The sequence below is a fragment of the Orcinus orca genome, chromosome 10 (genome assembly GCF_937001465.1).
Source record: "Orcinus orca chromosome 10, mOrcOrc1.1, whole genome shotgun sequence".
NCBI classification, from domain to species: Eukaryota; Metazoa; Chordata; class Mammalia; order Artiodactyla; family Delphinidae; genus Orcinus; species Orcinus orca.
Window position 1 is genome coordinate 71,850,387 of NC_064568.1, and position 13,163 is coordinate 71,863,549.

Genomic DNA, 13,163 nt, shown 5'->3' on the forward strand with positions numbered 1-13,163 from the left:
CTTGAGGAATTTTTTCTTTTAGTTCTAAGAGCATAAGGAAACTTCTCTTGAACCACTAACTGAGCATTAATCTAACAGAACAGACTTTAATGACCACACATAACAAAGGATACAAACTTTCCAAAACTAGTTCAGAAAAGTCAAAGAACAAGGGACACGCAAATCAAAACCACAGTGAGATGCCATTCACACCTACTAAGATGGCTATAATTTTTTTTTAATAAAAGTAAAAAGTGTTGATGAAGGTGTAGAGAAACTGGAACTCTCATATATTGCTGGTAAGAATGCAAAATGGTACATCAATTCCATGTTGGCAGTTCCTCAAAAAGTTAACTATAGACTTATCATATGACCCAGCAGTTCCACTCCTAGATATATATCCGAGCGAGAACTGAAAACAGATACTCAAACAAAAAAACACGTGTACACAAATGTTTATAGCAGAATTATTCATAACCGAAAGGTGGAAACAATCCAAATGTCCACCAACATGAATGGATAAAGAAAATATGGTATATATGTGCAGTGGAATATTATTTAGCCTTAAAAAGAATGAAGTACTGATACGTGCTACAACATCGATAAACCCTGAAAACATTAGGCTATAAGAAGCCAGACACAAAAGGTTATATACTGTGTGATTCCACTTACATAGAACGTCTAGAATAGGCAAGTCATCAAAGCAGAAACCTGATTAGTGGTTGCCAGAGGCAAAGGGGAGGGGAGAATGGGGATTAACTGCTTAATGTGTATGGGACTCCCCGGGTTGTAGGAATGGTGTGTGACAAAATGTTCTGGAATACTGGTAATGGTTGCACAACGTTGTGAAGCCAACTGAATCGTACTTTTAAAAATGGTTAAAGTGATAAACTTTATGTTATGTGAATTCTATTTCAATTTTTTTTTTTAATGGGATCTCAGTTCCCCCACCACGGATTGAACTCCGGCCTCTGCAGTGAAAGCTGCAAATCCTAACCACTAGACCACCAGGGAACTCCCTATTTCCATATTTAAAGAAGTAACATGGGATGCTCAAATACAATGATGGATTTTGAACTTTTCAGGACTGACTCTTTCAAAATAAGTGCCCAGTGAATATTCACACATGGGCCTCCTCCAACTGGCCTCTAAGACATTTTCTTATTCTCATTGGTCAGGGGCATCCTCATCTGCTCAGCAACCCTCTCCCATTGGCTGGATCCTTCAACCCTCTCCCATTGGCTGGATCCTCGATGCCAAGGCTCTGAGTGAGAACCCGGGTCCCCCAGGTTCTGTGGCAGGGACACAAGGAAGCATGGGATAATGGTAAACCGTCCTAGAAGGGTCTGGGTCCCCAAGGGCTGGCTGAGACTGGGTAAAGCTTCCTCTATAGTGAGAGGCCTTTGGTTGGTGGGAAAAGGTCGGAAGTTGTCATTAGGGGGCTCTGAATTGCAGCTCAGCCCCTAACTCCTATGAGGCCTCAAGCTATTCACACCTCTCCTGTAGCTCCTATAGCTGGACGGTGCTTTTCTCTGAGGTAAAATGGAAGTGAGGACTCTGGGATCACAGGCATCACATTATCAATGTGGTTTGATGTTCTGCTAAATATAAAGCGAGGGCCACAGCCCTCAGAGGCCAGACTGCAGCCTATCTACATTCTGGACGGTCTACGGGCTCCCATGCCCTCCCACACCCCCAACTCCTACTCACAGTGCTTGGCCCATCCAAGACTCAGAGGTTCCCTAGAAGCCCCCAAACTCCACGGAGTCCAGGCGGCCTCTCCCCCTACTCCTGCCTTGGGACTGCTGGTGTAGGACCAGTCGAAGGCTCTGAAACGTTCTAGAAGGCGCGAGGCCATCCTCCGCTTCCCCCTTACACACCGCAGGGGTGGGGCAGACGGAGGAGGGCCTCTGATTGGAGGAGGCTTGGTGGGAGGGTGGCTTGATGGGCGTGGCCAACGGCTGGAGGAGAAGCAGTTGAGAGCAGTTAATTTCGGGAAGCGCCCTGCGCATTTTTCCTGAGGTGGCGCTGACTTAGTTGAGGAACAGGCTTTTGGGGATTCCCCCCTCCAGGAAGATCAGAACTGCTATAAGGACGCAGGAAAACCCTTGAGGCCCAGGACGTGGAGAACTGGGCACACTCTCCCTCAACCCAGGTTGGTCGCAGAAGTTGCGGCCGGAGGGTCCCCTGGGACCACAGCCCTGCCGTCCTTGGGGCCTGGTGCTCCTGTCCCGCCAGGAGATGGGCGGTGGTTGGCAGGGCCCCGAAGCCCCTCCCAAGCCCCCTCCCCCTGGCCTCTGGCCTCACCAGAACGTTTCTCTGCTCTTTTCTCCGTTTACCTCTTATTGCCTCTCTCATGGAGGAAGGATTCCAGTCTCCCATCCCAAGGAGGAGAGCCACCTGAATGCCATGAAAGACACTGGGACTCCGGGGACAAGTACGTGCCTGGCAGAGTGACCTCCCAGCCCATTCCTGTGTGCCCTGCTCTGCGCTCTGCCGGCTTCTACCAGGCCTCTCCTTCTGGGTCTGAGGGTATTTTTCCTGGCTTTTAGTCTCATTTCTCAACTCCCTTTCTGCTGTGACTTGTGAAGGGTTGGGGTGGACAAACTGGAGACCTGGGGGGTCAGGGATCTCAGTTTCGAGTCCAAAGACGTCCCTCTAAGCTCTGGGTGATCATGGGAAATACGCTAACCCCTTCACGGGTATGTGCTCTCACATGGAATGTGACAAAATCATAATGCTAATTCCGAGTCTTGGTGAGAATGGGAGTGATTTATGTGAATGTCTTTTGAAAATGGATGTGCTACAAATTACTTATTGTGATTTTAACTCTGTTCTTCCCACTCCCCGCCACCCAGCTGCTGCCTTTCTAGGTACCGAGTTTCTTCTGATTGCCTTTTTACTTCCACAGGATGGGTCAATCAAGCCATAACAAAGAGCATGGAGGCAGCCCTTTTGTCCACCCCGCCATCTTCTAGGAACTGGGAAGCACCCTTCAGGAGTCTCCGCTCCAGTGGACCTTCCCAGGCTCCTTCCTTCCCAGCCTTTGCTGTGGCATTAGCCATCTGGAAAAGGAGCTGCTAGTAGGACCCTGACTTTTGTTCCTGGCGCCACTCCCACCCCTTCCCCTCCTGATATCCAGTACTCTACCTTCAGGGAGGAGACGTGAATTTCAGGCAGCAGGAAAAAAACCGAGCCTTCAGGGTTATGGTTCCCTCCGAGGCCAAGGTTCCCATGACCGTCAGTAGAGAGGGCTGGCTGGGCTGGGCCCCTTCCCTTCCTCACTCTTCTTTTCCCTTTTTGTCCAAGAGCTCCGCTCTGACCCCAAGGCTTTTCCATTTACCATCAACATGGAAACTTGACTCTTCACACAAGTATATTCTTCCTCGTTTGTGCATTACGTTGTTCCTCAAAACTGCCCTTCCACGCAGGAGGCCTGTAGGGCTCAAGGGGCCTGGTCAGTCAGCTAGGCCCCCCTTTAGGGCCTCTCAAACCACAGGTCGAGTGGAAAAGTTTAATAAAGGCTGCATGTCCTTCTTGACCACTGGCTTGTGGTCAGTGTGCTGATTTGGAAGTGAAGACTCAGGGATCCTTTCTATCCTTCCCACCCAAACCAGGTGGATGGTGTTTGTGCCGCTGGGAAATGCAAAGAGGGGCAGGTGGGAGGGCTGTTCGGGTGGGCACCCCTGGCCCTCCCACCTCCCCTTTTGAGTGAAGCTCGTCACTGTCTCATCTCGGGACCTGGCCCCAGCTGGTTTACAGACACCTGGCAGAGTGCGCCGAGCATTTGCGTCGTAATAGGGCAGGAACTAAAGGAACAAATTTATCCACCAGAATGTCAGGTCACGGGGAAGGTTGTAGGAGCAGGTAAACAGTGATTCACACTGAGGTCCTGGAATTTGATTAGTTACTATTTTTATAACTTTGCTCTTTTAGTCCTTGATTGAGGATAAAGGGGGAATTGGAACAGATCACACAGGTGGGAGGGCATGGAGGGGGTTGCGTCCTCATTAGAGTGGGAACAGGGGAGTGCAGGTATGCGTCATCGGCCTGTGCTGTGTACCTGAGAGGTGTGGGCAACTTTCCTGGATCCCACAGTTGGGAGTGCAAGTCCCAGAACACAAAACATCGGCTTATTGGGGCCTCAGAGGTTGCCCGGTGCCCCTGCCCCTCTCCCCTACCTGTTTTCCCTGTGTGCCATGGAGACCAGAGCTGATTTGGCAAGAGAACAGACATCCCTCAGACTCCCCATCTGGGGCCCTGGTTCTGTTCTCTTCTACCCCAGTGGTGACCACAGAATATTCTGGGAGTTGTCTTCTGTTGTGACTCTGGGGGCCTTCTAAGGAGCAGTAATGGTGGAGTCTGTACAAACCTGGAGCTCATTGACACACAGGGCACGTGTTCTTCATCTATTCTCTTCCTTGGTGGACTTCGGAATTAAAGGTATAGACCCATTTATAATCATGATACCACCTGGCAGGGATATTGGTGCATGGAGGAGGGCTTATTTGGAGACCTCTGATCTCTCCAGCCCTAAGACTCTGGGCCTGATATGCGTATAATAATCACTAATGTCCTGGAATTTATGACAGTGTTATCATTGATCCGTGTCATTACTCATCATGAATTGGTGACTTCTCGAACCCTATGGGTTATTTGTACTGCGTAGAGCTCTGTGATTTACAAACACAAAAATCGTTGGAGGTAGAGAGGTACTACGCTATTTTACAGATGAGGATACTGAAACGGGAAAAAGACCCAACTCCCTTGAGCGAGGGGGTATGCAGTGCACTTGCCTTGCTGTTGCTATATGACTCCCCCCCTGTCTCCAACCCTCACACTTTGGAAAGCGAAAACAAAAAAGAACAGGCATCTGGGGATTATTTAACGCTCAGTTTGTCAGGACAAAGTTTAAGGACTCTTAGGAGGCACTGGGACAGGCACAGAGAAGTCACTAGATATTTGCTCAGTCTGTTTCTCCATGTCTTCTGCTTTTCAATGTTACATTTGTTCTTAACTCTCATGGCTCACCTTCCAGAGAATCTGCTGAAATTCTAATGTCCTTTGCTGTTCCATAGGTTACCTTGGGGCAACTCCAGTTTTCGAGTGATTACCTAGCCCTCCCCCTAACTAGTTGTATGACTCGGCAGCAAGTCATTAACACCTGTCTGCGTGTCTGTTTTCTCAGTGAGAAAATGGGTGATCTAACCCATTTATGAGGTGCTTACTATACTGTTTGCTAAATAAGACTAGTTCCCTCTCTCCTGCTTGGACAGTCCTTGGTATTCTGTCAAGAGCTTGCCTATTTATGGTGTATCACAACCAAAAGGAAAGAGTCCCAAGTCCTCCCTCCCGTAGCTGGTTCAAGACCAACCCAGATACCATAAAACTTTCTGAAAGACTTCCATCCTTCTGTGCAACAGCACCCCCCCCGCAACCCAGAGACTGGGTGTGACAGGTCAGTGCACCTGGAACAATCTGAAAGGCCTGGGGCTCACTGCCTTCCATCATTCTCCGCTCATTTAGTCTCCAGCCATCCCCTCGTGGAGACCTGGAAGGGACAAGCGGACTTGATGGTGGGGCCGTGCCCCAATGCCTACAGTATTCATGGAGAAGCCAGCCCTTCCTTCCTTCACTAGGCCTCGAAATGCAGGTGTAGACATAGCCACGATTTTCCAATGTGCTTCTCTCTTCCTACACGGGGTCAAGAGTCTTTGCCGGACTAGTTCCTTTGAGGAATTAGAGCCTCAGAGCATACAGCACAGTCACTCGAATCCTGAAAACGACCTCAACTCCCGGATAGCCTTCTGGCTTCACTAGGTAGAGGGCCCTCCAGGACACTCCATGTGGAGCCCGAGCCCTGTCCTCTGCTCCTTCCCCCTTTTCTAGATGTGGACGGCACATGGGCTGGATCCACACCTCGGACCTGCACAGCTGTGTCCTCCCAACAGCTCTTCTGGTCCTGCCCCTCATCCCTGCCCTACTCGACCTTGCCTGGACCCGTCTCACGCCCCTTCTTTTTTGCTTAGCCCCCAGTGGGCAATGGTGTCTTACCCCTGTCCCAGCTGGACTGGCCCTGGAGGGCTGAGAGAGCCTCATGTCCACAGAGGATCCCTGGCAGAGCTGCCCTTCTCAGCCCTATCTCTCAACTTTCCAGGGTCCTATAGCCTTTGTCTGCCTCTCCAAGACCTGCTTGTGGGGCTGCTGTCTTTCCTACCTCTGGCTGCCTTCCTACCTATTGTGGCAGCCAGCACTGTAACGGCTGAGTGTCAGTGGTGTGGCATGAAGAGAACTCCAGTTGTGGGGTCAGAAGATACAAAGTTTGAGACCCACTTCTGCTTTATAAGCTCTATAAGAACTTGGGGGAAAATGGACAACTTTCATCGTCAATTTGGAAAATCTATAAAGCGGGGAAAGCAGTAATGTGTAAATTGGAGTCTTTAGGTAAGGAATGGAAGGAATGATAATCCGTGTGAAGGAATTTATTTGTAACAGTGAGAGGCCGTACAGTCTAACTCTGCTGCTGACCGTGTATCTTAAATGTCTCCAGTTATGTTTCATCCCTCACGATGCTGCAGACATGTTGGAGGTAGGGAAGGAGACTTGGTTGACCACCCCTGGAACTGGATGCTCTTGCCTGGGCCCACTCCGTCTTGTTCTTTACTCCAAACCGAAGATGGGGGGGTTCAGGCAAGAGGATCTTGCTTTTTCACGCCTGGCGCAAAGCCGCGCTTTCCAGAAATCTTAGGGAGGTGGAAGGCCCTAGAGCTCAAGAGAAAAGTCCCAGCCTCTGCTTCCCTAACAAGTCAGGGCTGAACTAAGCTACAGCTGTTTGCAGGATTCCTCAGCAGGTAGAACCTCATCAGAACGCTTAAAAGTGTGAAGATCAAGAATTTGGTCCTTTGATTGCCGTTGAGGCCCTCCCCACCTCCTCCCAGACCTCTGGGGTGATCCACAGTTGTCTCCATTTACTCTCGACATGGAAGCCAAGCTCTTGGTGTGTGGGGGTCACATAATCCCCAGCATCTTGTCCTGCTGCCCTTCCTGAAGCACCTGTGCACCATCAGCTCTCCCAAGGGGCCTGTCCAGCTATGCACACTCTAGCCAGCCCCCTCTGACCTCCAGAGGGAGTGAAATATTTCTCTAACGTTCTTTCGTCATTCAAGTTGGGACTAATGTGCTGCTTCAGAAGTAAAATCCCAACTGGGAGCCAATCTTAATCTTCCCTCCTCAGGCAGGTGGATGTCGTTTGTGCTACAGGAGACCTGGATGTTAAGGAGAGGCTGCCTGGGGTCATCCCATCACCCCTCAGAAAGTGCTCACCGCCTGACTCAAGTGGGGACCCTCTGGCCCACTCTACGTCCTTGAACAGAGCCGGCCTCTCCCTGGATGGCTTACCTGGCACCTGGCAGAGTCTTCCCATGGGTATTTACATTGTAGAAGGGAAAAAGTCTTTTAACCCAAAGGAATAAAGAAAAGCCAATGGGAGATTTTTAGTGGCAGCATTTGTGTCATTCCAGAGCCCTGGCTGTTAGATTTTCGTCACTATGCCAGATGTGAGACAAGGGTGAAGTGTGAGCAGGGATAGGGGAACTGATGAGTGAGGGAACCCAGGGGAGAGGTCTGGAATCTTCCAGGTCCTTCTAGCTCCTGGGACAGTGGATCTCAGAACACAAAGGAGTATCGGGCTGCAGAGGTTACCATGTGCTTTCTGCCCCTTTCCTCCCTCCCTCCTTTTCTCAATGTCATGACCAGCGTTGACTCAACAGGGGAACAGCCCCTCCGCAGATGTTCCCAGGCAGGGCCCTGGCTCTGTACCTGGTTTCCTACCTACCTGTGGTTTGGCCACAGCAGTCTCTGAAAGCTGCTTTCTCTCTGGGCTCTGGATTTCACGTGAAGGCAGGAATAATGGTTCTGCAAGGGCCCACCAGGAATACGGAAACATAACCATCCGGCACTGATCTGATTGGAGTACAGGGAGCCACAGCCTGCCTGGGTAAATTCTGAAATTCCTCCTGCACGATCTTGCCTGTAGTAAGATTAATAACAGTTTTCATGGATATTGAACAGGGGATTCTAATACCCGCTGAGGGAGGCTAGAGCGGATGACCTCTAATAGCTCTGTGAGTCCTGGGATTCGGTGAACTTGAGATACCTATTATCACTAATATGCTGTAATTTATAATAATGTTTTCAATGATGCATACCATTAATAATAATGACTTTTATCACTGCCTTTTCCAACCTGATGTGTGATCTATATAACTAAATGGTAACTCCTCAGGCGTACTTACTGAAGTTGATGCTTACCATCAATACTTTACAGGAAAGGAAACTCAGGCCAAGAAATAGGCTCTGAACCCAGCTCCTCCCACTGGATGGCCCCTCCCCACCAGGAGCAACTGCACCTGCCTTGGGCTACTCAGGACCCTCCAGTTCTTTGCAACTTCCCCTCCTGCCCTCCTCCAGGCCTGCTTTGTTGTCTCATCCCCCCTCCCACCCACCTCAGAAGCTCCTGGGCAGCTAGAATTGTCTCCTTCTGTCCCTGCTTGTCCACTACAGGATTCCAGTCCTGGCTGGGCCCGTCTGACCCAAAGCCAGTCACTTCGCCATGCTGGTCCCTTTGGAGATTAAAATCTAGTGAATTCTTCCAGCCAGAGGTGCCACATGGGCTTCTGGCCAATCCATCCACCCATCTGTCTCCTCCCGGATAGTGGGTTCTTCAGAGCTATAGGTTATCTTAAAACGAGTGAAAACAGGCCATCTTTGTAAAACCAGAGATCTAGAAACCAGCTAATGTCCCTGCCCCTCGGAAGTGTGTAAGGCCCTCCAGTGCATGCCCAGTGTCCTTCACTTTTATTTTGATTTCTCTCGATACCGGGCACAGTGCAGGGCACACAGTAGGTCAGCAAATGCATGCTGAAAACATACAGCAATGATTTCTCCAACTCTCTCACTTTCTCTGCTGGACTGTTTTCTCACATTCAAGGTTTATATACCAGGACTCAGGCCTTTGACCTGAAACCCAGCAAGCTCTGCATTTCTAATGGTCTGTGCAGTTCTGTTAGTAACTTCAGTGTAAATCAATTATTGAGTGTTTACCCAGCTCTGCCACTCACTAGCTGTGTGACCTTGGGCAAGTTATTTAACCCCTCTCTACCTTAGCTTCCCCAGTGGGGATGATAATGATACCCACTTGATTGAATTATTTTGATGATAAAGTGAAATGATCTATAGCAAGCTCTTAGAATAGTGCATGGCACATAGGAAACTCAATGAACAGCTGTTATCAATTAAATTTTGCAGTTCAACATCCACTCGGAAAATGCCAACCTTGTGTCAACCTAATGAAGGGATAAGAACTTTCTCATAATTAGTCAGGGTAGGTAAGGCAACGAGGCCATCCTTGGTAGACAGGCAGAATCATATCCTTGAGAGATTCCCCAAAAGAATGTGTGGGAAAAAGTATGACAGAGAACCCAGGAGGGGAACCTTCAAGATTACTGGATGTAAATGAGGGCTTAATTCTCTTCTTCTCGGTAATATTCCTTCTCAAATGGTGAGCAAGATACTTGCTTGTTACCAGGACATGCCAAGTCAGTGACTGAGGGGACAGGTGTGGGGCTCTGAGGTTTTGTCTCATGAGAAAGTGGGAATGGTCTCAGGAAGGTCAGCTGACAGAGGTAACCACGGTTTGGGGAACAGGGGACATCTGGAGATAGCACTGGCCGTTCAAAGGAAAGAAAACTCACCCTTGCAAAACATATAAATGCTGGAGTCCTTGCTGGGTGTGCCAGGGAGCACCAATGAACACATGTTACAGAGGAGGTGGCAGAAGAAGAGGGGGTATGATAATCATCACCTAAGCAGATGGGCAGCCCGGACGGAGGGGCCCAGGGCTGTGGGAGGCTGGTCAGTAGGCTGACTGGCTGTGGACCAGATGGGCTTGGGGATCCCATGGAGATGGGTGTAATGCCAGGTTCACCCCCTCATCAGTAGGGAACCAAGTGGGTAACTGTGGGAGACACTGACATCTCAGAAAGGGGCTGGATAGTGAGATCTTCCTTGCTGCAGCCCCAGAGAGACTCCAGTACAAAATGGTGGAGAGAATGCTGGCTCTGAGTCACTTGGACTACATTTGACTGTTGGCTAAAGGGATCAGATCAGTTATCCCAACAAAAACAAGAAAATAACCAGACAAGAGCTTGCAATCTGGGCCCATTTCCCCGGAGTCAGCGAGCAGAAGAAAGATGCCAAACGTCCCAAATGAGGACATGGCTGTTGCACCTGTGGGAAGATGCTAAATGGCCAGGATGGGGACCACAGGATAGCTGCAGAGGTAAAGCTCAGCTCCCCTCCTTGGTCTGTCGGGAAGCATATCAATTTCCCCCTGCCAGAGGCTGCAGGAAAGGGAAGCCTGCGAGCCTGTAAACATTCACTGGCTGTGAGTTGGGGGACCTGGAATAAGATAATGCAATAAGCTGAGAAAATAAGATCTTTGGTTTAAAGGCTGAAAGCACAAGTAGATATTTTTAAACGGGGAAGGGGGCAGTGTTCCTCTGAGATGTTTGCAGAGCAACCTGGATGGGTCTGATTCTATTACGCAAAAGTAGAAGCCTCAGGTGTTTACCTGTGAGAAGCCTTCTTGTCACAACGAACTTTTCCTGCTGCCAACTGCATCACACAGAACGTCGCTGGGTTTGGGATCTGGGTGTGCTGTATAAAATTGTGTGTTCAGGTTTTGACTGCTGCCTGCCAACAGTCTTTTTTTTGAATAAGTGTGTCTAATTTACCAGCAGCCGTTTGCAAACCCCCATGGCTGCAAGAACAGAGGAAACCCCACCCAGTTTGCTGAAGCCCTGAGACCTTTACTGCAGACACACTGAGAACAGAGAACAGAAGACACGGAAGTACTCAGGCTGTACTTATGAAAAGTCTATACCCACAGACTCTGGGAGAAAAGTTACTACCCATTTGGGAAGGGGGACATCTGAGACAGTGACCTTCCTCTTACCTGGTTAGAAATGATATCCCTTATAAAAAAAAAAAAGCGAGTCTAAGTTATTTTGGAATTTCAATGCTGTAATCATGGCAAAATGAAAAAAATCTACTTTGAGGGGAATCTGAGGGATGTGTCATTATCAAGAACTTGGGGAGAGGGGGTCGAACACTTGCCAGAAACTCAGTCATTCAGCCAGGCTCAGAGTGTATCAGCTACCTCTCTTCTGTGAGAGATCAGAGAGCTAAAGGCTTCTCTCTGTCAGGAAAGAGGATCTGGGTAGGCAAGCATCTCTCCTGATAGGGACAAAAGTTTTGAATTAGGAAGAGGCGAGAAGATGGGTTTGGGCATTAGAGTGAGCTGGTGTGAGGTTTTCTGTCTTAAGGGTACAAAGTTATAGGTTTTCAGGGCAGAGGGGGCCAGATGAGGCTGGAGGTTGGAAAGCTATTAAACAAGGGACCTCTAGCGGTCACCAGGCCAGGAGAAGGGATGATCAGGGGAATTTTCCTGGGATGGGAATGTGTTACAAGCCAAAAAAGGGCCAGAAAGGCTCGTGCAGGGTCAGAAGAAACCACTTAACCAAGGGGCCCTTGCCTGGAGTCAACACTCTGAGAATTTTAGCAGACCTTTGGGCCAAACCCAGGGTTTCCAGATCAGGCTATAAATTTGAGTACTTCAGTCACTGTAAAATATAGTCTGTAACGAATGAGTTGAAGAGAGGAAGAAAGGATAGGGGAGGCCGTGTGATGTCACGTGAAGAGCTAAGGCTTGCAGCCGTGTGTGACCTTGGGCAAGTTACTTAACCCCTCCGAGCCTCAGCCCCTTCATTTGTAAAACTGGCATAATAATAGTTACCTTGAGAGACTGCAGTGAGGATTCAGCGAGACATGCATGTGAAGCAGCAACACAGGACCTGGAACCATTAGCTTCCTTCCCCTTCCAGAAGCTGTGCTTGCAAGTCAGTGGTTGTGTGTGTAGAGCTGCACTGTACCAGCCCCATGCGGCTCTCAAGCACTTTAAAGGCAGCTAGTCTGAACTGAGATATGCCATGTGAAACACACATCAGATTCCCAACACTTTGCACAAAAAAAAGAGTAAAATATCTTATTAATCATTTTATAGTGATTATACGTTGAAATGAAAATATTTTTATATATTGGGTTAAATAAACTATATTGTTAAATTAATTTCACCTGTTTCTTTATACTTGATTTAATGGGCTACTAGAAAATTTAAAATTACAGTGAGGTTCACACTTTATTCCTCTTGGACAGTGCTGAGCTAGACACTAGAGGAAGATAGGGTCAGGAAGCTGTGTTCCAGAAGCTCATTTGTTTCTCTACCGTGGGTCCGTGCTTTAGTTTGTTGTCCTGGTTCCCCGGTAAAAGAACCTTTTGAAAAAATGCCACCTTGGGCTCAAAGTGGGTGGAAGGTACTCGGGCTCCCCTAGTGGCTACGTGCGGTAGTGGCCATCCAGGGAAAAGGAGGCAGGGCTGGAAGGCGAGGGGATGGAGGGATCAGGTTGTAGCCGGGGATGGACTATTCCTTCTCAGCCTGGAGCTTAATTCCAGACCCTCTACTGACCTTTACTCCAGGAGGCCGGCCCCATTCCCTCTTATTTCAGAAGGCTCCCATCTTATACGTGAACTTGGCAGGAAGCAGGCTCTCACTAGGCGGTAGCAAACACAGGTGTAAGGGAAGATGCCACCTCAAAGCCACCTTCAGAAAACCACAGCGTTTCCAGAGAAATAAACAACAGACATTCACAGACACAGGAATGTTCTTTTTTCGCTCTCTCCCAAGAAGTGTGATCCGTTGTTGTTTTTAAAACTGTACATTTTACTGTACATTTTTTTTTAGCAAAAGAGAAGATTGGCATTTGTATTCTGCCCACAGGGATGTCACTTTCCAAAACTCCAAGTCAGAAACCTGACAAACACAAGCGTGAGTACATACCATGTCACGACAGAGCTCGTAGCCGCTGATGAGGACAGAGAGTTGATCCCCCCCTTCCGATGTCCACCACTTTCCCTCTGGGCATCTGAACCCAAAGGCAAAAAGAGAGGTGGTACTTGGGGTCACTTCCTCAACGGCTACATTTAGAAAGGCTTAGTGAGAAAGTGCAGAGGGAAAAAAGAGTGGAGGAAAATGGGTCCGAGAAAGAGGGAGGATGGGAGAAAGCATG

General features: G+C 48.8%; 1 long non-coding RNA gene across 1 annotated transcript; it reads left to right on the top strand.

Moving 5' to 3' along the window:
* Positions 1 to 1,890: 1,890 nt before the first annotated feature.
* Positions 1,891 to 3,282, top strand: LOC125965585 (uncharacterized). The gene is made up of 3 exons (XR_007479646.1): positions 1,891 to 2,134; positions 2,346 to 2,416; positions 2,891 to 3,282. It is a non-coding gene; the product is annotated as an uncharacterized LOC125965585 (long non-coding RNA).
* Positions 3,283 to 13,163: the final 9,881 nt, after the last annotated feature.